Below are 24,587 nucleotides of genomic sequence, written 5' to 3'. Positions count from 1 at the left end.
CACTCCATAGGAGATTGCATTTCCAGGTAACATTACAGAATGTAAAAACAGTCAAGGTTCAGGGAAAAACAACTGAATTTTAACTCTGATATAAGAGACCATGTCCAATGGGCAGGGAGTGATTCACCTAGGCAGGTTTCTGGAATTTGGGAAATGTCATATGCTGACCACAAGTTTACTCTCAAAGGGCACCACAAACAGGTGGAGGAAACATATATTCAAAACCAACTCTAGACTTTTGTTCTAAAGTGATCACATTTACTACAGTTCAAAATATGTCAAAACAGCTTAAAAGAGTTTTTGCCCTTACACATAAAGGAGGTGGACAACACATCAAGGACGTGGCCATCTGTTACATTTTGGATAATCAAAGATAAAGGACATGCTTCTTTGGATTCGAAAATTGTAAGGCAAACTAAAAACCGATGAGCAAGGGTAGTTTCCTATGTTTCAGGACATTGGAAAACATGTGCCATTGAAGACAACCATGGAGCCTTGAAGACCATCACAGCTAAATTAGAAGGGAACCAGGTGTCAAAGAACTAGGATGATTGTAGACCAAGGCTGTTATGGAATTAGAGTCCCACTTGATTTAGATGTCTAGAAAGGTCTGGTGGAAGTTTGTTACATTAAATAGGCAGTTAAAAGCATAGAACAGAGGCAGTTTCCTGTTTCTCAGTAAAGGTAAAAGGATACGACATCAAAGTCCAGCAAGCAGCTACAAACACCTACCACATCCAAACTAAAAGGGACCACTTGTCAGGGAATAAATCTTGATTGTAATAAATGCTATTGTTCAACATCATGTAGAATTAGAATCCTAATTGTTTTAGTTTTCTAGAGCTGTCAATTAGTACTCAGTTGTATTTATTAGTTAGTTAAATGGTTGATAGGTGTCATTAGAGATAGTTTTCGAATTCCCCTCATGCTGGAGGAGGAATCTCGATCAGTTAGAATAAGAGTTCTATATATAGCTGAAACAACAATGTAATGAGGGTTGGAAACTTTATAACAGAGCATAGTATTTGGCTTATGAAAAGACTCACTTTTCAGTAATATAATTTTGATTTTACTTCTCAGGATTCATGAAGGATTTCTTATATTCAAAATGTTTGATGTTTTCCTTTCCTTAGTTTTGTCTACAGTAGTATGGATGTATAATCACTCAAAATTCACTGAATGTGCTCTGATTTCCTGTATGCATCTGTAAACTGTGTGGTTCCATATGAGTGTGTGTTCTGAATATTCAAATGCTGAGTGCCCTGACTTCCATGTAAGGTCAAGATCTTTGCTATTTTGAGGTGTAGTTGACTCCATAGGCCCAATGGATACTTGTTTAATGTATTTCCAGCATTCATATTTGTCACAATTGTTCTACAAGAGTTAGCCATCTTATTTTAGATCAAAATCATTATTATACCAGAGAGAGCCCTCTCAGGTTGAGGAGGCTAAGCCTCAGCCAAAAGTAGGTTTGAAATAGTTACATAAGGTCTCCCTGATCAGCAGCCTATCAGGGTCTGATTTTGTGATAACATAATAAATAGAGGGAATTCAAGTTCATTGGATGGTGGCATTCCATAGAAGGCATGTAAAAAAAAAAAAAACTTCTCATTTCTAAAGACTTTTGGTTGTGAAGTATTTGTCCATATTCATAGAGAAAATAGAACAAATCTTGAGGAAAAATCCAAGCAGTGTAATTTTATTGGATATGGAGTTAATGATTTTGGATATTTCTTATTGGATTATGAAAATCACAAAATCATTATGAGTAGATATGTGGTATTGCATAAGAAGGTCATGTACAAAGATCATTTGCATAAAAAGAAACAGGAAAAGGAAAACATAGAATGCACAATGATTGATGAAATCATAGAAAAAGAAATTCCAAAGGTACTAGACAATCAAAATGTTCAATAAAAATAGCAACAACAAGTACCTCAAACTCCTACAAGTGTTGTTATAATATCAACCAAGTTAAGTAGACTCCCTAAATGATACTCTCCTTCAATATATTATGTATTCTTGACTAATTATAGGGAACTCATAAAGATATGAAGAAGCAATGCAAGTAAAAACCAAAAAGATATGGGAGCAAAGCCATGAAAAAAGAGATTAACACTTTGATACATAATCAAACTTGGGATTTGTTTCCATTCCCTATAATTGAAAGAGCATTGAAAAATGTATGGGTTTACAGGGTGGAGGAAGAAGATGGGGGAAAAGAGAGGTACAAGGTGTTATGCAACCAAATCACAGAAAAGATAGATCAATGACTTAAAAATTATCCTCTTCGAGGGGGAAACCTCCTTTACATTACATAAATGAAAAATTCTTGGATGATTCAAATGATAAGACCTCCTTGATATATATAGGAGTCTAAGGGGTCACAATGTTATGAAACCAGCTCAAGAAAAGATAGAAAAGATAGATCAACGCCTTAGAATTCGGCCTCTTCGAGGGGGCAACCTCCTTTACATTACATAAATGAACAATTCTTGGATGATACAAATGAAAAGATCTCCTTTCTATATATAGGAGTCTAAGGGGTCATAACATAGTCAGAGCCGACATAACAATAATAATGTAAGGGCACAATAATAACAATAATGGGCTTCTATGTGGCACAATAGTAACAATATGGGCACTACATGGGTACATCAATATAATAAGTGGGTTGTACTAATAACAATAAGGGGTTACACTAGTAGTATAGGGGCCTAACATGCCCCTCTCCTTCAAAAAGCTTTGTCCTCAACGCTTGAGTAGTTCTTGATGCTTCTGTATAAAATTCTTGTCCTCCCATGTGGAATCTTCAGCGGGTAAGTTCTTCCACTTGATGAGATACTTTGAAATTGATCGATTTCGTAGCTATCGGGTTCTTGTTTCTATGACTGCTCCAAGTTCCAATATGATTTTTCCTTCTTCTTCAATTTCTGGCAATATTGTTTGAATTGGGATCTTTTGCAACTTTTGAATAAATGGCCATACTTCTTCGGCCTTCTTCCATTCATCCCTTGCTTCGTTTATCCAATCTAGTTGGATAATAGAAATAGCACAAAAAAATGCTTCCACATCCTCATCCTTGAAGAGTCTTCCCATTCGGTAAGGTTGCCATTTTTTAAGTGCATGTAGTATTGCCAACATTTCCTTCTCATAAATAGCTTGCTTGAGATGTAGCAGTAAAAATACCCAATCACCTACATCAAAACATTTTTCACTACGATGTTGATCTACCTGTTGTTTTGTTTGATTTTGCATTGAATTGGCGTTATCCTTTAAAAGTTGGAGAACTTGTTGTTGATGCTTGATGTGATCTTTCTCTGCTTGAACCTTTTTCTTCTTGATATATCCTTCTATCTCTAGATTTTGAGGAGTGGTAATTTCTTCCAATCCTTTACAAGATATGGTCGGATTCATTTCTTGATGCGCGATGTGATCTTTCACTTCTTGAAAATTTTTCTTCTTGATATGTCCTTCTATCTTGATAGTTTGAGGAGTGGTAATTTCTACCAATGAATTACAAGATATGGTTAGATTCATTTCTTCTTTCTCGATGTTATCTTTCACTTCTTTCACCTTTTTCTTCTTGATATGTCCTTCTATCTTGATAGTTTGAGGAGTGGTAATTTCGACCAATGAATTACAAGATATGGTTGGGTTCATTTCTTCTTTCTCAATGTGATCTTTCACTTCTTGCACCTTTTTCTTCTTGATATGTCCTTCTATCTTGAGAGTTTGAGGATTAGTAATTCTTGTCAATGCCTTACAGGATATGGTCTGATTCATTTCTTCTTTCTTTGGGGTGGGGTCCTGGCATATATCTTCTTCTTTTGATGTTTCTTGATCCTTTTCTTCCTCCTATTCATATTCTATGTAAAATAATTTCCTCTCAGCACACTTATGACCTTTAGTGCATTTGCTATCACAATTGTAACAAAGCCCTTTTTCTCTCTTTTCTTCCAATTGTTGTGGTGCAACCCTTGTAGGTTGTGGAAGGCTAGGAGAAACAACACTTCCACCTTTATAGTTGTGAGGGGTATGCTTCTTGGTTTCCATAATTTTTCTTTCCACTATGTCACAAAGCCCTTTTACTCTTTCCAATTGTTGTGGTGTTGCTCTAAAGAAGGTGTTGCTCTTTGTATCCTCATAATGTGCTATCATTTCCTTCGTGAAAATTGACCACATAACAAGTTTTTTACGAGAACAAAGCCCTTCATACCATAAAAATTGATCCGGTTCTAAATATGAAGATGCAATACATACCTTTTGTAACAGTGGTACACCATGTAGGTCAAAATATTGCTCCATTTGAAGTATCCAATTTACCGGATCCTTGCCATCAAACTTCCTCATCTTGCTTTTTCTTGATTTTAGGAGCTCGATCTTGAAACGACTGTAACTCTCTACTTTTGGATCTTTAAGTTATGAAATTGCAACCTGTAGTAGCCCTCTGGATGCTCTTTCCAATGCCACAAGTCTGACCCAAATTGGATTCTCCAAGGAAGAGTTATGCAAAATCTCCCACAGTGACTTGATTATAGACTAATTCAGTAGAGCGAACTTGTACGACGTGCCACGAGTCATTGTTTCAACCTTTGGATCTAAAAAATGCATACAAGAAACTACAGTCCGTCCTATTTTTGTACCTTCTTACAAAATTTCAATCTGATCCTCAGAGAGAAAGTTATGATGATTTTCCCTAGGTCACCTGTTTGGAATGTAATTCAGGAGTCTGCAAAAATACCAACTTCCTTAGATCATATATCCACAAATATAGTGCGAAAAGCTCTGAAATTCGGACCCAAGGTTCAGCGCGATTTCTTCTCAAATGGGTTTTTTTTCAACTTCTGAAACGTCGCCGAAAAAAAGTTATAGCGAAAATTCCACGATGGCCTGTTTGGAGCAACGAAACCCTAGAATCCAAAGCTCTGATACCAAATGTTATGAAACCAACTCAAGAAAAGATAGAAAAGATAGATCAATGCCTTATAATTCAACCTCTTCGAGGGGGCAACCTCCTTTACATTACATAAATGAACAATTCTTGGATGATACAAATGAAAAGACCTCCTTTCTATATATAGGAGTCTAAGGGGTCATAACATAATTAGAGCCGACATAACAATAATAATGTAAGGGCACAATAATAACAATAGTGGGCTTCTATGTGGCACAATAGTAACAATAAGGGCACTACATGGGTACATCAATATAATAAGTGGGTTGTACTAATAACAATAAGGGGTTACACTAGTAGTATAGGGGCCTAACACACAATATAATCATAACCTACATAATAATAACAATGTAAGGGCACAACAATAACAAAAGGGGCTACACTAATAACAATAAGGGGAATAAACTAGTATTATAGGGACCTAACATACCCCTCTCCTTCAAAACAAATTTGTCCTCAATGCTTGAGTAGTCCAGATGCTTCTGTATCAAATTCTCATCCTCCCATGTGGAATATTCAACGGGTAAGTTCTCCCACCTAATGCGATACTCTAAAATTAATCGATTTCGTAGCTATCAGGTTCTTGTTTACATGACTGATTCAGGCTCAAATATGATTTTTCCTTCTTCAAGTTTTGGCAACATTGTTTGAATTGGGAGCTTGTCATTGATAACTTTCTTTAAGCATGAAACATGGAAAACTAGGTGTACTCGGGAAGATGCAGGCAGATCCAATTTGTATGCCATAGTACCAATGTTTTTCAATACCTTATAAGGACCATAGTACTTGGGTGATAATTCATTATCCTTCTTATATTGCTTGAGGGACATTTTTTTGTATGATTGTAGTCCTAAAAATACCCAGTCGCCTACATCAAAACTTCTTTCACTGCGATGCTGATCTTCCTGTTGTTTCATTCGATTTTATGCCAGAGTGAGGTTATCCTTTAAGAGTTGGGGAACTTGTTGTTGATGCTCGATGTGATCTTCCACTACTCGAACAATAGAATTTTAACTTAAATATCATGTGATGGATGGTGGATGATATCCATAAAGTGTCATAAATGGGGTCATTTTTTCTGCAGTATGGAAGGAAGTATTATACCACCATTCAGCTAGAAGTAACCACTTGACCCATTGTGTTTCTTTATCTGATATAAAGCAGTGAATATATCCTTCCAAACATTTGTTCACTATCTTAGTTTTCCCGTCAAATTGAGTATGATAAGATGAGCTATGAGTTAGTTGAGTACCAAGACAAAAAAATAATTTTGTCCAAAAATTTCTAGTGAAAATGGGATCTCTATCACTTACAATAATATTTTGATTTCCATGTAGCTTTTGAATGGTTTCCATAAATGCAATAGAAACTATACTCACTTTAAAAGGATGAGATAATGCACAAAAGTGTGCATACTTGGTAAGTCTATCAACTACCACCATGATGACACTCCTTCCTTTAGACTTGGGTAAACCAATGATAAAATCCATTGAGACCTCCTCCCAATGCTAACTTGGAATAGCTAAAGGTTGTAATAGACCCAGGGTATTAATTGTCTCAACTTTATTTTCTTGGAAAACCAAACATTATGCTACAAACTTTTGTATATCATATTTAAGGCCATCCCAAAAAAAATCCTTCTTGACCTTGTGGTAAGTTTTTAAAAATCATGAGTGCACTCCTATGGGGGAGGTGTTCAATTCCAAAATAATATTTTTCTTGAGTTGGGAATTCTTACAAATATATAAGTGATCTTTGTACCATAATGAAGCATTTTTCGAGCTAAATGTATCAGATGTACCAGGATCTTGTATCAACTTATGAATGAGTGCCCACACCTCTTCGTCATTCTTCCATTCATCCCTTGATTCGGTTATCCAATCAAGTTGGATAATAGAAATGGAACAAAGTAATTCTTCCACATCCTCATTCTTTCTTGAGAGTACATATGCAACAACATTTCGCTTCCCTTTTTGTAGATGATTTCAAAGTCACAACCCAACATCTCTGTGACCCATTTTTGCTGCTCTTCTGAAGATAATATTTATTAGAAAAAAATGTTTAAGACTATCATGTCATGTCCCCATTTTTATTCTTCTTCATAGTACAACCAGGGTGGATTTCCAGGATAGGAGATGGCTAGGTCAGTGGAGCAGGTTTTGTGTCATCAGGGGTCTCGATGGAGTTTTGAGGAGTTTTTATGGGATTTGATGGAAATTGCTTGGCATATTCCATCATCAGCACAGTTTGCCTTTCGCTCCATTGTATTCCGACAACTTTCAAAAATCAACATTATTATTGGGCATAACTTAATTAATTATGCTCGAGGTGGCATTCTAGGAAGATTAATTGATGGAACACTTCAATGTAATAGCTCATTGGAACCAGAACGAGAATATCTACATGATGAGACTTTTGGATGAGGGTTTTAGTGACCTGAGGAGACATGGTGGCCAATTTACCCTTTTCCCGCATTAAAAAGAATATTTGAATTAAAATAAAATAGGGAGAAGTGCTCCATGACTAAATAATAATAAAATAGAAGATTCTAGAGGGGTCCATCAAATCTATAAAAGAGGAGGAGGAGGCCATTAGAGGAGAGCTTGGAGTTGATATTGTTTCTTGTATGAGAGGTTGAAAACATAGTTCTCTACTCCATTGGTAGCCCCAGGACGAAAACCCTAGGGTGATTTAAAGAGATTGGGTGAGCACCCATCTTCCCTTGGTGAATCTATTCAGGGTTCACAGGTTGTAGTGTATTGATTTTTCAGTTTGTTTTGGAGACTGATTTGTGGCAATATTGTAGATCTATTTGAGGCTAGATTTTCAACTCAGCTACATGGGTTCTTTGTGCATGTAAAACCCCAACGTATCTAATATAATAAGCTGAGAAGTTTCTTGTTCATTGTGTTTTGGATTGCAGTGCTCTATTGTCTTTAATTTTACATGGAAATCTTCTGTTAAATGCATGATCAATTTTATGTGGAGTGTTTGTTCCAAATTTTCTGCATTCGAGACATTACAGTGGTATCAGAGCTGGTGCTCTTGCCAGCATGAGGGTTTTTTTGTTTTTTGTTTTTTGTTTTTTTTGTTTTGTTTAATTTTTGGACCAATGTCCCCAGAAGAACCCAATGCGGGAACACCAATGCATGCTCAACATATTACAAATTAGAAACTAAAAGAACAAGAAAAAACACACCACATGACACCATTATTTTTGGACCAATGTCCCCAGAAGAACCCAATGCGGGAAAACCGATGCAGCTATCTGAGGGTTTTCGTATTAAGCAGTATCAGGGTACAATCTGGGTGGCGAAACTGGCCTACCCAACAGAGAATTTCCTTAACAACTACACCTCACAGTTTGAGAGAAATCTCCTTGTTGAAACCCCGGAAATCCTTCCGGCAGTTCCTCAACACAAAAACTGCTACGCAACCCCAGCGCCTGCCCAATCTGGACTGCATCAGCCTCTCCTAGCCTAGCGCTGGCCCTGCGTTAGCCTTCCTTGGCCTGCGTTAGCCCCAGGAGGCCCTGCATTAGCTTCACTGGCCCCTCTGGTGCTCTTCGCAGCACTTGGCTGCCTCTACGTGGCCTTACGTGAGCCCTTGCTGGCTCTGTGTCACCCTCCTTATTTTCGCTGCTCTCACGGCACAATCTCTGCCTTATCTGTTTCTCTGTATTCAATGCCTCTCAGCTACTCTCCCGATCACTGATTCTATCTCTCTTAGCAAACCCTGTCTAGAGAATAGAATGACTAATCACTCTCGTGTGTTCTCTAAGTGACCCTCAAGCCTCCTCTTATACTTTTTCTGTTGACATCTCAACATCCGAAATTAAGTCCCTAATCAACGGCTAAGATTAGATCTGGCTTGATCCGTGTCTTTTGAATCACTCTAACACAAATTCATATTAATACACATTAATATTTTATTTTCCCTAAGTTTAGACTTAGGGACTCCATTAAAAATATTAATTATTTTAATTTCTCCTGATCTATTTAGAATCTGCCCAAACCCTTTCTGGGTATTGGAGATCTCATGTGCCCTTGTAGAATTTTGTAGAATTTTTCTACAAATCAGCTAGCTCTGATACCATGTAGAACTTTTTCTACAAATCAACTGGCTCCGATACCATGTAGAAATTTCACTTGTAGAACAAACTAATATATGCAATGTCCTAAAGCATAATACTTGTTCCATTTCTACAAAACATTAAGCGGAAGCATAATCAAATTCATGAGCAACAACAAGTAGAAACATGCATAACTGATCAAGAGAAATCAATCACACATAACACAGAATATATCACTAGGTAAAGCACCAGCATAAAACCCCAACACTGTATTATCAATCAAGTGGAAATCCTCTTCAACATACAAAAAGAATCAGCTCAATAGCTATCATGCTCTCTCTGTACTCTGATGATCTTCAATCAGAAGATGAAAATCATGGGCTACCTAGGCCTCAATATATAGGCCACAAGTCCTCCAATCTCCTATGATAGATCCTTCTCCATGCAAGGAATACTTACTAGAAATATCCAAGCATCTGATAGTACATTGTCCCACATCTGATGTCAACTGGGTCTCTGAAAGAATTGACATGCAACAGTTATCCATGAGTGAATCCTCAATTATCTAAAATAATAGGTGTCACATGCATGCAGGCATTAACAAACTATATTTCATTAATTTAACAACTTGTTAAATTAATCTAACTGGACTTAACTAAGTAAAACTAAGTCAACTGATCCTCTCATTATAGACCTGAACCTTATCTCCTTTAATCAAGGGATAAATTCCTAAATCAAGGGAGAAAATAATTGCATGATCTCACAAAGACTTCAAGTTTAATTTTCCATAATTAATTAACTCATGGAGATTAATTAATTAATATTTTAAACTGTTGTTAAGACCAAATTCATTTTTACTTGCTATTGATAGACCAGGGACTGCTATAAATAGGAAGGGACCCAGAAATGCTATTTTTAGAACTTTCTATTTTTAGTAGTTTCACCTCTCACCCAAGGTGGCCAATGACCTCACTGGCCAAACTTCTATTTTTAGACATGCTATTTTTAGGAGGTCTATTTTAACACATTCTAAATTTAGCATTTCTTGTTGCACATTTTTCAACACTCCCTCTCAACAAGAAAGGCTTTCTCTCGAACCCGATCCTGTAACTCTGGAATGTTCTGCATGCAACATATCTACTTGGTCCACTTGCTCCAACAACACTTGGAGCAAAAACATTCCCAACTAACCACTCTATTGGGCTAGGAACGTACTCTGATGCTGAAGCTCTACCAGTTGCTGACAAGTGCTCCCTCTCTGACATCTGCACTACTGCAACATCTCAATGCATCTCGCACCATTGCACACCTCTCTGTGCCACCTAGAACTGTGCAAAACACTTGTGCCTCTCGCAATGCTGCAACTTGCTAGCTATGTGTTGTCTTAGGATTCCCTGCACTGTCGCTCTCTCTAGCGCTCCATCCGCATCGTTCTCTACCCAATCAGTCAGTTCCTGCTACTCCACATCGAGGCTCCTGTAGCAAGGTATCATCCAAGAGGTTGGGTACCTCATGGATCCTGCCCCTCCTCCTTGGGAAAATCACTCTATATCTCCCCACCTCCTACCTGGAGGTATGGCTGCATGTGATCCCTCTGCCCACCTGGCTCGATATTCCCCCTACTCGAGGTCTCTGCATGAGTAGATATCTCTACTCGATCTCCACTCAGCTTCCCCTGTTATTGCTTCTCCACAACCTCCTGAAGTTGCTGCACCAATCGTGGCTCCTCCACAATCGTCTGAGACTTCTTCTGGCTCTGCATGTTGAGAGGTAATTTACTCTCCCTCTTAGCCACCAAGTATCTAACCTTTGCCTTGCTCCTCAAGGCTTTTCATGCATCTTATACCTCAAGTGCATACAGGTTCTTGACTAGCACACCAATCTATTTCTTTTTTCTCGCAGTCACGAAATTTTCTAGAAAAAGAGCTGATTTTAAATCAGCGATATCTCCCTCATCCGAACTCCAATTCAGCTGATTTTTTTTTTTGATTTTGGGTACTTTTCTGCAAGAAATCCAAATCTGCTATTTATTTCTGAAAATTTTGTATAGAAATTTTCATATCTGCTCTGCAAATTCTCAGCCCAAAACTCAAAACTTTGAAATCTCCTCTCCTTCCTTGATCACCTGTGCTCTGATACCATGTAGAACTTTTTCTACAAATCAACTAGCTCCGATACCATGTAGAAATTTCACTTGTAGAACAAACCGATATATGCAATGTCCTAAAGCATAATACTTGTTCTACTTCTACAAAACATTAAGCGGAAGCATAATCGAATTCATGAGCAACATCAAGTAGAAACATGCATAACTGATCAAGAGAAATCAATCACACATAACACAAAATATATCACTAGGGAAAGCACCAACATAAAACTCCAACATTGTATTATCAATCAAGTGGAAATCCTCTTCAACATACAAAAAGAATCAGCTCAATAGCTTTCCCGCTCTCTCTGTACTCTGATGATTTTCAATCAGAAGATGAAAATCATGGACTACCTAGGCCTCAATGTATAGGCCACAAGTCCTCCAATCTCCTATGATAGATCCTTCTCCATGCAAGGAATACTTACTAGAAACATCCAAGCGTCTGATAGTACACTGTCCCACATCTGATCTCAATTGGGTCTCTGACAAAATTGACATGCAACAGTTATCCATGAGTGAATCCTCAGTTATCTAAAATAATAGTTGTCACATGCATGCAAGCATTAACAAACTATATCTCATTAATTTAACTTGTTAAATTAATCTAACTGGACTTGACTAAGTAAAACTAAGTCAACTGATCCTCTCATTATAGAACTGAACCTTATCTCCTTTAATCAAGGGATAAATTCCTACATCAAGGGAGAAAATAATTGCATGATCTCACAAAGACTTCAAGTTTAATTTTCCATAATTAATTAACTCATGGAGATTAATTAATTAATATTTTAAACTGCTGCTAAGACCAAATTCATTTTTACTTCCTATTGATAGACCAAGGGCTGCTATAAATAGGAAGGGACCCAGAAATGCTATTTTTAGAACTTTCTATTTTTAGTAGTTTCACTTCTCACCCAAGGTGGCCAATGACCTCATTGGACAAACTGTTATTTTTAGACATGCTATTTTTAGTAGGTCTATTTTTAGCACATTCTAAATTTGGCATTTCTTGTTGCACATTTTTCAACACTCCCTCTCAACAAGAAAGGCTTTCTCTCGAACCCGATCCTGTAACTCTGGATTGTTCTGCATGCAACACATCTACTCGGTCCACTTGCTCAAACAACACTTGGAGCAAAAACACTCCCAACTAACCACTCTATTGGGCTAGGAACATACTCTGATGTTGAAGCTCTACCTACTGCTGACAAGTGCTCCCTCTCTGACATCTGCACTACTGCAACATCTCCATGCATCTCGCACCATTGCACACCTCTCTATGCCACCTAGCACTATGCAAAACACTTGTGCCTCTCACATTGCTGCAACCTGCTAGCTATGCGCTATCTTAGGGTTCCCTGCACTGTCGCTCTCTCTACCGCTCCATCCGCATCTGTCTCTACCGAATCAGTCAGTTCCTGCTACTCCACACGGGGCTCCTGTAGCAAGGTCTCATCCAAGAGGTTGGGTACCTCATGGATCCTGCCCCTCCTCCTTGGGACAATAACTCTATATCGCCCCACCTCCTACCTGGAAGTATGGCTGCATGTGATCCCTCTGCCCACCTGGCTCGAAATTTCCCCCTACTGGAGGTCTTTGCATGAGTATATGTCTCTACTCGATCTCCACTCAACTTCCCCTGTTGTGGCTGCTCCACAACCTCCTGAAGCTGCTGCACCAATCGTGGCTCCTCCACAATCATCTGAGACTTCTTCTGGCTCTGCATGTTGAGAGGTAATTTACTCTCCCTCTCAACCACCAAGTATCTAACCTTTGCCTTGCTCCTCAAGGCTTTACATGCATCTTGAACCTCAAGTGCATACAGGGTCTTGGCTAGCACACCAATCTATTTCCACTTTGCTGTAGTCACGAAATTTTCTAAAAAAAGAGTTGATTTTAAATCAGCGATATCTCCCTCATCCGAACTCCGATTCAGCCGATTTTTTTATTTATTTTTATTTTCGGTATTTTTCCACAAGGAATCCAAATCTGCTATTTATTTATGAAAATTTTGTATATAAATTTTCAAATTTTCTTTGCAACTCTCAGTCCAAAACTCAAAACTTTGAAATCTCCTCTCCTTCCTTGATCACCTGTGCTCTGATACCATGTAGAACTTTTTCTACAAATCAACTAGCTCCGATACCATGTAGAAATTTCACTTGTAGAACAAACTGATATATGCAATGTCCTAAAGCATAATACTTGTTCTACTTCTACAAAACATTAAGTAGAAGCATAATCGAATTCATGAGCAACATCAAGTAGAAACATGCATAACTGATCAAGAGAAATCAATCACACGTAACACATAATATATCACTGGGGAAAGCACCAGCATAAAACCCCAACACTGTATTATCAATCAAGTGGAAATCCTCTTCAACATACAAAAAGAGTCAGCTCAATAGCTATCCTGCTCTCTCTGTACTCTGATGATCTTCAATCAGAAGATGAAAATCATGGACTACCTAGGCCTCAATATATAGGCCACAAGTCCTCCAATCTCCTGTGATAGATCCTTCTCCATGCAAGGAATACTTACTAGAAATATTCAAGCATATGATAGTACACTGTCCCACATCTCATCTCAATTGGGTCTCTGACATAATTGACATGCAACAATTATCCATGAGTGAATCCTCAGTTATCTAAAATAATAGTTGTCACATGCATGCAATCATTAACAAATTATATTTCATTAATTTAACAATTTGTTAAATTAATCCAACTGGACTTGACTAAGTAAAACTAAGTCAATTGATCCTCTCATTATGGAACTGAACCTTATCTCCTTTAATCAAGGGATAAATTCCTAAATCAAGGGAGAAAATAATTGCATGATCTCACAAAGACTTCAAGTTTAATTTTGCATAATTAATTAACTCATGGAGATTAGTTAATTAATATTTTAAACTGTTGTTAAGACCAAATTCGTTTTTACTTCCTATTGAAAGACCAGGGACTGCTATAAATAGGAAGGGACCCAAAAATGCTATTTTTAGAACTTTCTATTTTTAGTAGTTTCACCTCTCACCCAAGGTGGCCAATGACCTCACTGGCCAAACTGCTATTTTTATACATGCTATTTTTAGGAGGTCTATTTTTAGCACATTCTAAATTTAGCATTTTTTGTTGCACATTTTTCAACAGCCCCTACCTCTCCACCAAATTTTGTAGCTAGAGCACATTCAATGCTACCCCAAATCAACACAGCACAACAGGAGATGGTGCAGAGATAGAGTGATGCTTCAGTGGGTTGCGGCACTAGAGCACATTCCTCAGTAAGAGGGAGTGTTGATTTCTGTGGCATCGGATGTGCTCTAGTGCATTGGTTTTTGTTTGTTTGTTTGTTTATTTATTTTTTCGGCAGAGCAATTTGAAGCCAAGTTTGTGGGTTATTTCTTTTGAATATAATTAAGGAGACCAAGTTTGGTTTATTGTCGTTCTGAGTTTCTCTCAGTGCAAGTTATACGAGAACGTTCTTATCTTGAGGTCGAGCACACTTTCAGGAGTTTCCTATGAAATCAAGTGATATGTGTAGCTTTGCATTGCATTTAAAGATGACCATACACATGGATTAAGGATCACCACCAGAAATTATGTTAAAGGGCATGACTAATTTATGCTAAAGAGTATAATGATTAATTGTTGACCAACACAAATCTGCATAGCCAGAACCAATTAAAATTGTGTATGTGCAATGATTGAACCAAAATTATCGTTGATTTAGGGCATGTACGCGCACTATTGAGCCACTTTGTGTTGACAGAGACGCACAATCAATCATTCAGAAACTATGCAATTGAACAGAGGGACATGCACTCAGAATTCTTGGTTGTTTTATATATTCTCGTAAGATAGTCCAAGTGGAAGCCTCCAAATATGTCATTGACGGCTAGCATGGGTCGAACATATATCTACAATGAATAGATTCACTGTCTGGGAAAAATATATGCAAATGTACGTAGCCTCTGCGTGTTCTGGAATGGATTTGAATACTATGCGCAACTGATTAGTTGTTGTCGGTCATTTCCAATCCACGACGTTAAAATTTGGTGGGAGACCAAGCCGTAAGTTAAAAATTTTATTCATTGCTTTATTGTTCAATGTGGTGGGCTCCAGTATTGTAGCAATAATGCTACAACTCCTGGAGCTTCCTTCTCTAATTCTATCAACCCGGTAGTTCGTAACAAACTTGGAAGCGACGGTGCTGTATGCACAAGTACTAGCTCTTGCCGCAGCTGTCACTTGGTCAGCTGGCACAAGTCCACTAGGAGCTTAAGCCAACTTCTATGAGCTCTTAGAAGAAGCTTTTTAATTGATGGATGAAAGCTAACTCGAAGGAAGCTAATCTAATTGCAAAAAGAAACTGAAAGCCAAAAAGAAACGCAAACCCTAGCAAACCCTAATTCTACCAGCTAGTCCTACTGATGCAAAGGAGAGCATGCAAACTACTGAAAGAGATGCCATTACTTCTAGGAAGGTAAAATGCATGTGTCTAGGTTATCACTATCTGAAGAAAACATCTTTTTGTATTTTTGATTAAGTTGTTAGAATTATCATGCATGTGCTTTTAACTGTGCAGGGGTGGATCAAGGAGGAGAAATGCTTGGAAAAGGTTGGGAAGACTCGGAGAGGGTCTAAGGGATCCCTATCATCCTTTCAGAGAGTTTCACAAAGTCAGGATGCCATGCAACCGTGTTTATGAACTTCTACAGGAAGTCTGCAGGGGTTTCTACAGGAAGTTCTGTAATTCTTCTACAGGATGTTTTGTGATTGGGTTTTTGACTGATAGGTGAGTGGGAGAGAATGCATGAACGGGTAGGGAGGTAGGGTAGGGGCCTGGAATGACCCAATGACTGAGGGATGAGGTGATGAGAGGGTGTGGAAGTCTAGCTTGCATCAAAGAAGGTTTAGGCAATGGAAAGGCAAGAAGGTAGGGTTACGTGGAAAAAGAGCAGATGGGAGATGAGGAAACAGACTTGGTGATGGAGGAGCTGATCTGGACGAGGCTCAGATGAACGAGGAGGTGATGAAGGTGCCCTGCATAGTGTTTACCTGATCAAACCAACTACGTCTTGCATACAATCAAAATATTAGATGATCTATCTAACAGTTTAATGAGATCAGTGAACAACAACCTTATTCATGACAAGAATCACGTACAGCATGTGAACAAAACATTATCAAAGAGATATAAACGCATGACTAACTCCTACCAATCCATCCTAAACATAAAAAGCTACTTCAACCATCAAAAGCAACCTAAGTAACAAAGCACGAATTAAATCTAAAGAGCAGACTTTATTTTAAGAATGCAGCGAACACACATAAAGATAAACAAGGGAGGTACTGGGTGCTTGAGATGGGCCCAACCCCAAGAGCTACAGCCTCCCAAGAGAGATTTAGAGCTGGTGCAAAGCTGGATTCATCTTTATTAATCAAGAATGAAGAGTTACATCAAAACTGTCCACAAGGAGAGCTTGAGAATGAGCTGAAAGCAAAGCTAATCTATTGCCTACAAATCGAATTACAAAATGACTACAACAAGGCTATGAAATGACTAACTACCAGCTACTATCTACTGGCTAACTAGCTAACATCCACTGGCTACACTGGCTAACCCAAATGAGGCCCTAAGCCTTCTTATTTATACAATTTGAGGACCCAACAGTCCTCCTAAAATTTAGGGACTCGGCTGCCCAAAACTTGGAGTTAACAGCAGTCCTACTTGACTTGCTTGGCTACCCTTGTGTTGATTGATTCGGTGGCCCTTGAACTCCGAGCTAATGGTGGAGAATTCGAGGCAATGGCCCATAAATGAAGGGGACACCTTCCTACAAATCCTCTAGCTTGTCTTCCCACGAATTTGGCTGCCAAGTGCTCATTAAGACCTTCAATTTTGTCTCCAAATTGACCAAAAAGGCTACACAAAGCACCCATTAGACTTGTTGGCATAATGACTAACCAAATTCACTCTATTAGCATAAAAATAATCAAAAACATGCAATAAACCAATGAGAATGGTGGATTAAGTCAAATTAGGAGGTTGAATGAGCCCAAATAATTGTACATTTTTGGGGCTCATCATCACCCCCCTACTGAAAGTGTTGCTCATCCTCTGAGCAACCAATCTCTCTCCTCGTCTTTGATGGCCCTGGTGGCTTCTTTGGCTAACATCTCGGCTGATTTCTCCTTTGGCTTCCCTCTTTTCAAACTTCCTGTAGAAACAGTTCTCTGTCTTCCTGTAGAAACAGTCTGCTAACTTCCTGTAGAAACAGTCTGCTAACAGTTCTCTGTCTTCCTGTAGAAACAGTCGGCACTGTCTTAGCCTGCTTGGATGAGGGTGCTTTCTCCTTGAACTGTGCTGCATGAAAGCTGACGAATCCGACACAAATGGCAAGTCTAATGTATTATAAAAGCACACAAGTACAATGAACTGCCTGAGAATAGATATTGCATGCCAAAGCTGGATGGGAAAAAGTGTTTCCAGGCCTTTAACTGGTTTCTCTGCCTCAACAAGACAAAAAGAAGTTCTAATCTGAACAGACACCTCTATGAACTCTACACCGCCTAACAGAAGAAGGTGAGAAACATAAAAAAACCTTGCTTTTTCTTGACTGGTGGGCTCAAATTTCCTGAATTCTGTGAAAATTGCTCAAGTGAAATGGCTGCCCTGCACTTTGCTAAAGGAGTATCAGATTGAAGAACCCTTACAAGAATTGATATAACATCAGCTCCAGCAGCTTTGAGTTGTAAATCGGGGTCTGTGGATACTGTAAACCGACATAATACTCCTGCAGTTTGGTCTTGAAAAAGCGGTGTATCAACAATATTTGAAACGCAGTCTTTGCTCAGAGGCATTTTTTCTTTTCTTAAAATTAGATTTTGACAAGCTTTCTGTTCATTTCCCTTTCGTTTCCTTTGAACGCTCTCTGTCAAAGAGCTCGAACTTGGCTTGTTTCAAGGTATCCTTGCAGCATCTACGTTGACTTCTTTCTTAACATCTATCATCAGCCTGATCTTTCATGGCATGTTTTGCACCATCTCTGTGGAAATCCTTCACAGTTACTTTGGATGCTTCTTTATGCTTGTACTGTCTTTTCTAGCGGGTTCATCCTTTTGCGCTGATACTTCAAAGAGACTTTTATGAAGAAATGAAAGAATAGAACCACCAGATACTTGATATGACATTATAACCTGCCTGAATAATAGATAAAGTACTCAAATCAGGGAGGCTCTCTGCTTTAATCAAATCCATCTGACTTTTACTGCTTCCAAGTGATGAGGAAGAAGGCTGAATGCCTAATTCAGTGTAAACTGCAGCTTTTTGTGGTTAGAAAGAAAGTCAAAATTCACTTTAACACCGGATCTCAATTTCTTCTTTTCTTCAACAGTCAAATAAGTACCGGCCCTTGTTTCACAGAAAGTTCTTCCTCAACCTTTGCACTAATCATAGCCATCACATTTTTGTTTGCAAAATCAACGGCTCTAGCTTCTCTTGCTTCTGTTCCAGATGAACTTTCCATTGCTATTGAACAAAACTTTGCAGATGGATCTGCATTTACTGGTCTGGCAATCTTCCGTTGTATATGCTCCATAGCCCCCTCATTTGTGTGTTTTTGCAAACTGTAGTTCTGCAATGGCATCAGAGCTTTCTGTAGCAATCTTGATGGCGGTTGCTCTTGTGCTAATAAAAATTACCTACAAAATCCACACTTCCAGTTGTGTGCAAGTTGACTAACAGCTGAGCGCTCATTGATGTCTGTGTGATTGTTGGTGGAGTGAGGTGGCAACGACGTGTGCTGGCCCATGCAACTGTTGTGCTATCATGAACTGCAGTGGTTAACTGTGTGTGCTCTGCCTGTAATCTCATCCATCAATTGCACTGGAGTTAGACTGCCCACACTGTCTGTGTTTTTTAAATTTCACGTGCATGACTGACCCGTGCATGCTGCGTGACTTTCTCGTGAGTGCTAGAGAACTGGGTGTCTTGCTACATTCATGGCTTAATTTCACCATTCCATTCGTTCATGCAATGCTTAGACTAGATTCATGTAATAGATGAACAAGGTTTAGTCACGTACCTGAAGTCAAACGGCTGCTTGTGAAGCTTTTTGCTGCTGCATGCTCTGATTCTGTTGCTGCATGCTTGGATCCTTTGATTGCACGAGGGCTTGGCTGATGATTTTTTATTGCTTTTCCTTGTGCAGGTGTCCTCTGGCCGGATCTGAGCTGCATGCAATTGTTTCCACATTCAGATCTGCACCTTCAAGCTGCTGCTGCTGCATGGTCACAAAACCAGAACTTGTTTTCACCATTGCTCTCAAACGGTAAACCGGATTGATCTGAAACTCAGTGAGCATGTTCCTATCATCATTATGCATCTCCCATAGCAAAATCGTGATCAATGGATGCATGGATTTCGAGAAAAATGGAAAATGGCTGAACATTTCAGAGCTCGATTTCTCGGAAACCGTGCATCGGAATCGGCTGAAACTGCTTGGGTAGGTTACTATCACTCACATGCATATCCCCATGAAACAAGTTTTGAAACGGATGCACGGATATGGAGAAAATGCAAAAATGGCTGATGGTGATGGAGGCTGATTTCTTGGAAACCGTGCACCAGAATTGGCTGAAACTGCTCAATCATGTTGCCATCACCCTTGTACAATTCCCCATAAAACGGTTTGTCAAATGGATGCATGGTTTTCAAGTTATGGCAAAAACAAATTTTGTTCCATGTGTTTTTTCTTCAAGGCATTTTGCAAGTGTTTGCATGGAAGGGAAAACTAAGCTTGGGCTGTGATGCAGGTATGGAGATGATGGAGGAGGAGTTGGAAGATTGCATGAGGACTTTTGAACCCTTGAGGAAGCTACCATGTTCGCCAAACCACTTTTTGAAATCCATGTCTAGTTTCCCACAATTTCTACAGGAAGTTCCTGTAGAAGCACAATGAGAAGCACAAGGAGGTGGAAAAAAATGATGGATAAAGGCAAGGGATGGACACACAAGTGCTTGTAGGCCTAATCAACAGATTCCCACCATCAGATCCCATTTTAAACTTGAATTTGGTTCGTCTAAAGGTTCTACAAGATGTTTCCTGTAGAAATACAGAGCTTCCTGTAGAAGGCACAAGAAAAATTCCTTTGACCTTGATTTGAGTGCTCCTCCTATCATGAAACGTCCTTCTTACAACCTGCAATTAGCCAATGGAAATTAGTTTCATTTTTCTTTTTCTTTTTCTCTTTTTTTTTTTTGAAAAACAACTAGGGCGCCTCATGGAGGTTTTCACCCTAATTGCCTGCCCTGGGCGCCTCCAAGGAAGGTTTTCACCCAGGGATCTTATTCCTTTTTATTTTCTCTTCTTTCCAACCCATTGACCGCCTCATGGAGGTTTTCAATCAATGAGCCAATCTAAGGCGCCTCCGAGGAGGTTTTCACCTTAGATTTTTCCTCTTATTTCCATTTTTTTCATTTCTTTACTTTTTTCCTTTTTTTTCTTTTTTTTTCTACCCTACCCTACTTGAAAAACAAAATCATTTTCAAGTATAAGAATACTTCCAATGGAGCCATGTGCACATCGAGATTAGAGACAAAATGATGTGAAGGCTCAAAATGCATGCTTTGACAGGTATCCGGATCTCAGAGACCAAATGATCTGGCTTTGAAGGGATCAAACATAACTGAGGAAGAAAGTACTGCTGCAACTTAGTGACCTTCTGAAACCATATCTCAATATAGCTTTGATATCCTTGGTCGTCTTGCTGATTTGGATCATTCTTCATGTCACCTTCTATCATGACCTTCTGATCTTCCTCTTTTTGTTGATCTTTCTCTTGAGTACATGGAGGATTTGATGATAACCATGAGGGAACTCTCTCGATCTCTGATTTAGATCTCTTCTCTTCATCAAGTGCAGCCCATGGTTCTTTGATCTCTTCTTTGGAATCTTCTTTTTCCTTTTGTCCTTCAATGTTGTCAATATAATCTCTGTTTTGCAACACTCTTCCTGAGCTTTGGTGAACATCATTGAGCTCAAGAGGAGTCATTTGCACATGTGGTGCCTTAGCTTTGCAATTGGGTTGAGCTACTCCATTGCATGGTTTTGGAAATGGTGGTATGGGTAGTTGAGCGGAGGTGTGAAATTGAGATGGAGATGGATGGCATTGTGGTTGGGTAGGAATTTGGGGTTGCCTTGGTGGAGGAGGAGGCGATGGTTGTGGATGAGCAGGTGGTGGAGGAAAATAAGCGGGAGGAGTGTTGTATTGGGGCCTCCACTCCTGATGAGGTGCATTCCACTGAGGTTGTGGCTGAGCATAAGAGTGAAATGAATGAGCAAATTGTTGGGCATAATATGGATCTGTGAAGGAACAAGGAGGAGGTGTGAACCAGGAAGGATGAGCAGGGGGACCCCAAGAAGGCATGAAAGTGGCTTGATAGGGGTCATAATAGGTCTCGGATGTCCCTTGCAGTTCCTGCTGGTAAGATCTAGGTCCAGGCGGCTTCCTTTGGTTCATATGATAGAGTGGTTCAGTGGCTCCTTTAACTCTTTGATACGCAACTTTAAGTCCAGGCAAGGAAGGGCACTGATTCGTAGGATGGTATTCTTCACAGACAAAACACACTTCTAGGGAGTGCATTGGACATTCGTTCCTAGGATGCTTTCTAGTGCACCTAGGACAAAAGATGACCAAAGCACTCTTGGCTCCCTCTTGCTTCTTTTGGATCCACAGGGTATCCAATTGCATGGCAAGAAACTGCCTCATATCACTCTTGAAATCTTCCAGCTGATTTTCAAATTCATCTTTGGACAAGGGACTGCTCCCAACATTTCAGCTTGTAGCCATTCACTCAGAGGAATGTTTTCTTCTTCTTCTCCCCTAGAGGTTCTTTAAATATGCCTTGATGTCCACCCAGGGGTTCTTCTTAGTCACAGCCATCGAAGAAGAGAGAAGGTTGGCTGTGTGAAGCAAAGGGGGGTGTTATGAAAATATTTTTCTAACTTATCTCTACTCCTACAAGGCATGAAAGGAAATCTTTTTGGTTGTTTTTTCTTCTTTCTGCTTGTACCTGCAAAACTAAAATAGGTTGAACTGCAACTAACTATCTTGCTGAAACGAAAATGCGGAATTGAAATGAAAGCATGAAAGGACTAATCTATTTTGCACAAATGCAATTGTAAGAATGAAATGCTAGGCTACGCTTGCGGAATTGAATTGCTAATCTACACTTGCAGAAATGAAATTGCGGAATTGAAATGATAATCTATGAAAGCGGGAGATTCTAATCTACTTTTGCAAAAACGAAATTGCATAATGGAAATGAAATAAACTACTTAGCAGAAGGTTGTAGTAGAAAATAGAAGAATAGCAACAATCACTAATACTCTGACGCTTCCCCGGCAACGGCGCCAAAAAGATGGTGGGCTCCAGTATTGTAGCAATAATGCTACAACTCCTGGAGCTTCCTTCTCTAATTTTATCAACCCGGTAGTTCGTAACAAACTTGGAAGCGACGGTGCTGTATGCACAAGTACTAGCTCTTGCCACAGCTGTCACTTGGTCAGCTGGCACAAGTCCACTAGGAGCTTAAGCCAACTTCTATGAGCTCTTAGAAGAAGCTTTTTAATTGATGGATGAAAGCTAACTCGAAGGAAGCTAATCTAATTGCAAAAAGAAACTGAAAGCCAAAAAGAAACGCAAACCCTAGCAAACCCTAATTCTACCAGCTAGTCCTACTGATGCAAAGGAGAGCATGCAAACTACTGAAAGAGATGCCATTACTTCTAGAAGGTAAAATGCATGTGTCTAGGTTATCATTATCTGAAGAAAACATCTTTTTGTATTTTTGATTAAGTTGTTAGAATTATCATGCATGTGCTTTTAACTGTGCAAGGGTGGATCAAGGAGGAGAAATGCTTGGAAAAGGTTGGGAAGACTCGGAGAGGGTCTAAGGGATCCCTATCATCCTTTCAGAGAGTTTCACAAAGTCAGGATGCCATGCAACCGTGTTTATGAACTTCTACAGGAAGTCTGCAGGGGTTTCTACAGGAAGTTCTGTAATTCTTCTACAGGATGTTTCGTGATTGGGTTTTTGACTGATAGGTGAGTGGGAGAGAATGCATGAACGGGTAGGGAGGTAGGTTAGGGGCCTGGAATGACCCAATGACTGAGGGATGAGGTGATGAGAGGGTGTTGAAGTCTAGCTTGCATCAAAGAAGGTTTAGGCAATGGAAAGGCAAGAAGGTAGGGTTACGTGGAAAAAGAGCAGATGGGAGATGAGGAAATAGACTTGGTGATGGAGGAGCTGATCTGGACGAGGCTCAGATGAACGAGGAGGTGATGAAGGTGCCCTGCATAGTGTTTACCTGATCAAGCCAACTACGTCTTGCATACAATCAAAATATTAGATGATCTATCTAACAGTTTAATGAGATCAGTGAACAACAACCTTATTCATGACAAGAATCACGTACAGCATGTGAAAAAAACATTATCAAAGAGATATAAACACATGACTAACTCCTACCAATCCATCCTAAACATAAAAAGCTACTTCAACCATCAAAAGCAACCTAAGTAACAAAGCACGAATTAAATCTAAAGAGCAGACTTTATTTTAAGAATGCAGCGAACACACATAAAGATAAACAAGGGAGGTACTGGGTGCTTGAGATGGGCCCAACCCCAAGAGCTACAGCCTCCCAAGAGAGATTTAGAGCTGGTGCAAAGCTGGATTCATCTTTATTAATCAAGAATGAAGAGTTACATCAAAACTGTCCACAAGGAGAGCTTGAGAATGAGCTGAAAGCAAAGCTAATCTATTGCCTACAAATCGAATTACAAAATGACTACAACAAGGCTATGAAATGACTAACTACCAGCTACTATCTACTGGCTAACTAGCTAACATCCACTGGCTACACTGGCTAACCCAAATGAGGCCCTAAGCCTTCTTATTTATACAATTTGAGGACCCAACAGTCCTCCTAAAATTTAGGGACTCGGCTGCCCAAAACTTGGAGTTAACAGCAGTCCTACTTGACTTGCTTGGCTGCCCTTGTGTTGATTGATTCGGTGGCCCTTGAACTCCGAGCTAATGGTGGAGAATTCGAGGCAAGGGCCCATAAATGAAGGGGACACCTTCCTACAAATCCTCTAGCTTGTCTTCCCACGAATTTGGCTGCCAAGTGCTCATTAAGACCTTCAATTTTGTCTCCAAATTGACCAAAAAGGCTACACAAAGCACCCATTAGACTTGTTGGCATAATGACTAACCAAATTCACTCTATTAGCATAAAAATAATCAAAAACATGCAATAAACCAATGAGAATGGTGGATTAAGTCAAATTAGGAGGTTGAATGAGCCCAAATAATTGTACAGTTTTGGGGCTCA

The 24,587-nt window shown here is 39.3% G+C and overlaps 1 long non-coding RNA gene across 1 annotated transcript in view; it reads right to left on the bottom strand.

Annotated features, from left to right (window-relative positions):
• LOC149190514 (uncharacterized) overlaps window positions 1-24,587 on the bottom strand; it is a 276,387-nt gene that overhangs the window by 92,554 nt on the left and 159,246 nt on the right. The window lies entirely within an intron of this gene.

The sequence above is a fragment of the Pinus tabuliformis genome, chromosome 3_1, assembly GCF_031772625.1.
Source record: "Pinus tabuliformis cultivar Carrire ecotype Pingquan chromosome 3_1, CPIR1, whole genome shotgun sequence".
NCBI lineage: Eukaryota > Viridiplantae > Streptophyta > Pinopsida > Pinales > Pinaceae > Pinus > Pinus tabuliformis.
The sequence above is the reverse complement of the archived record's forward strand: the minus strand, read 5'-3'. Positions and strand labels throughout refer to the sequence as shown.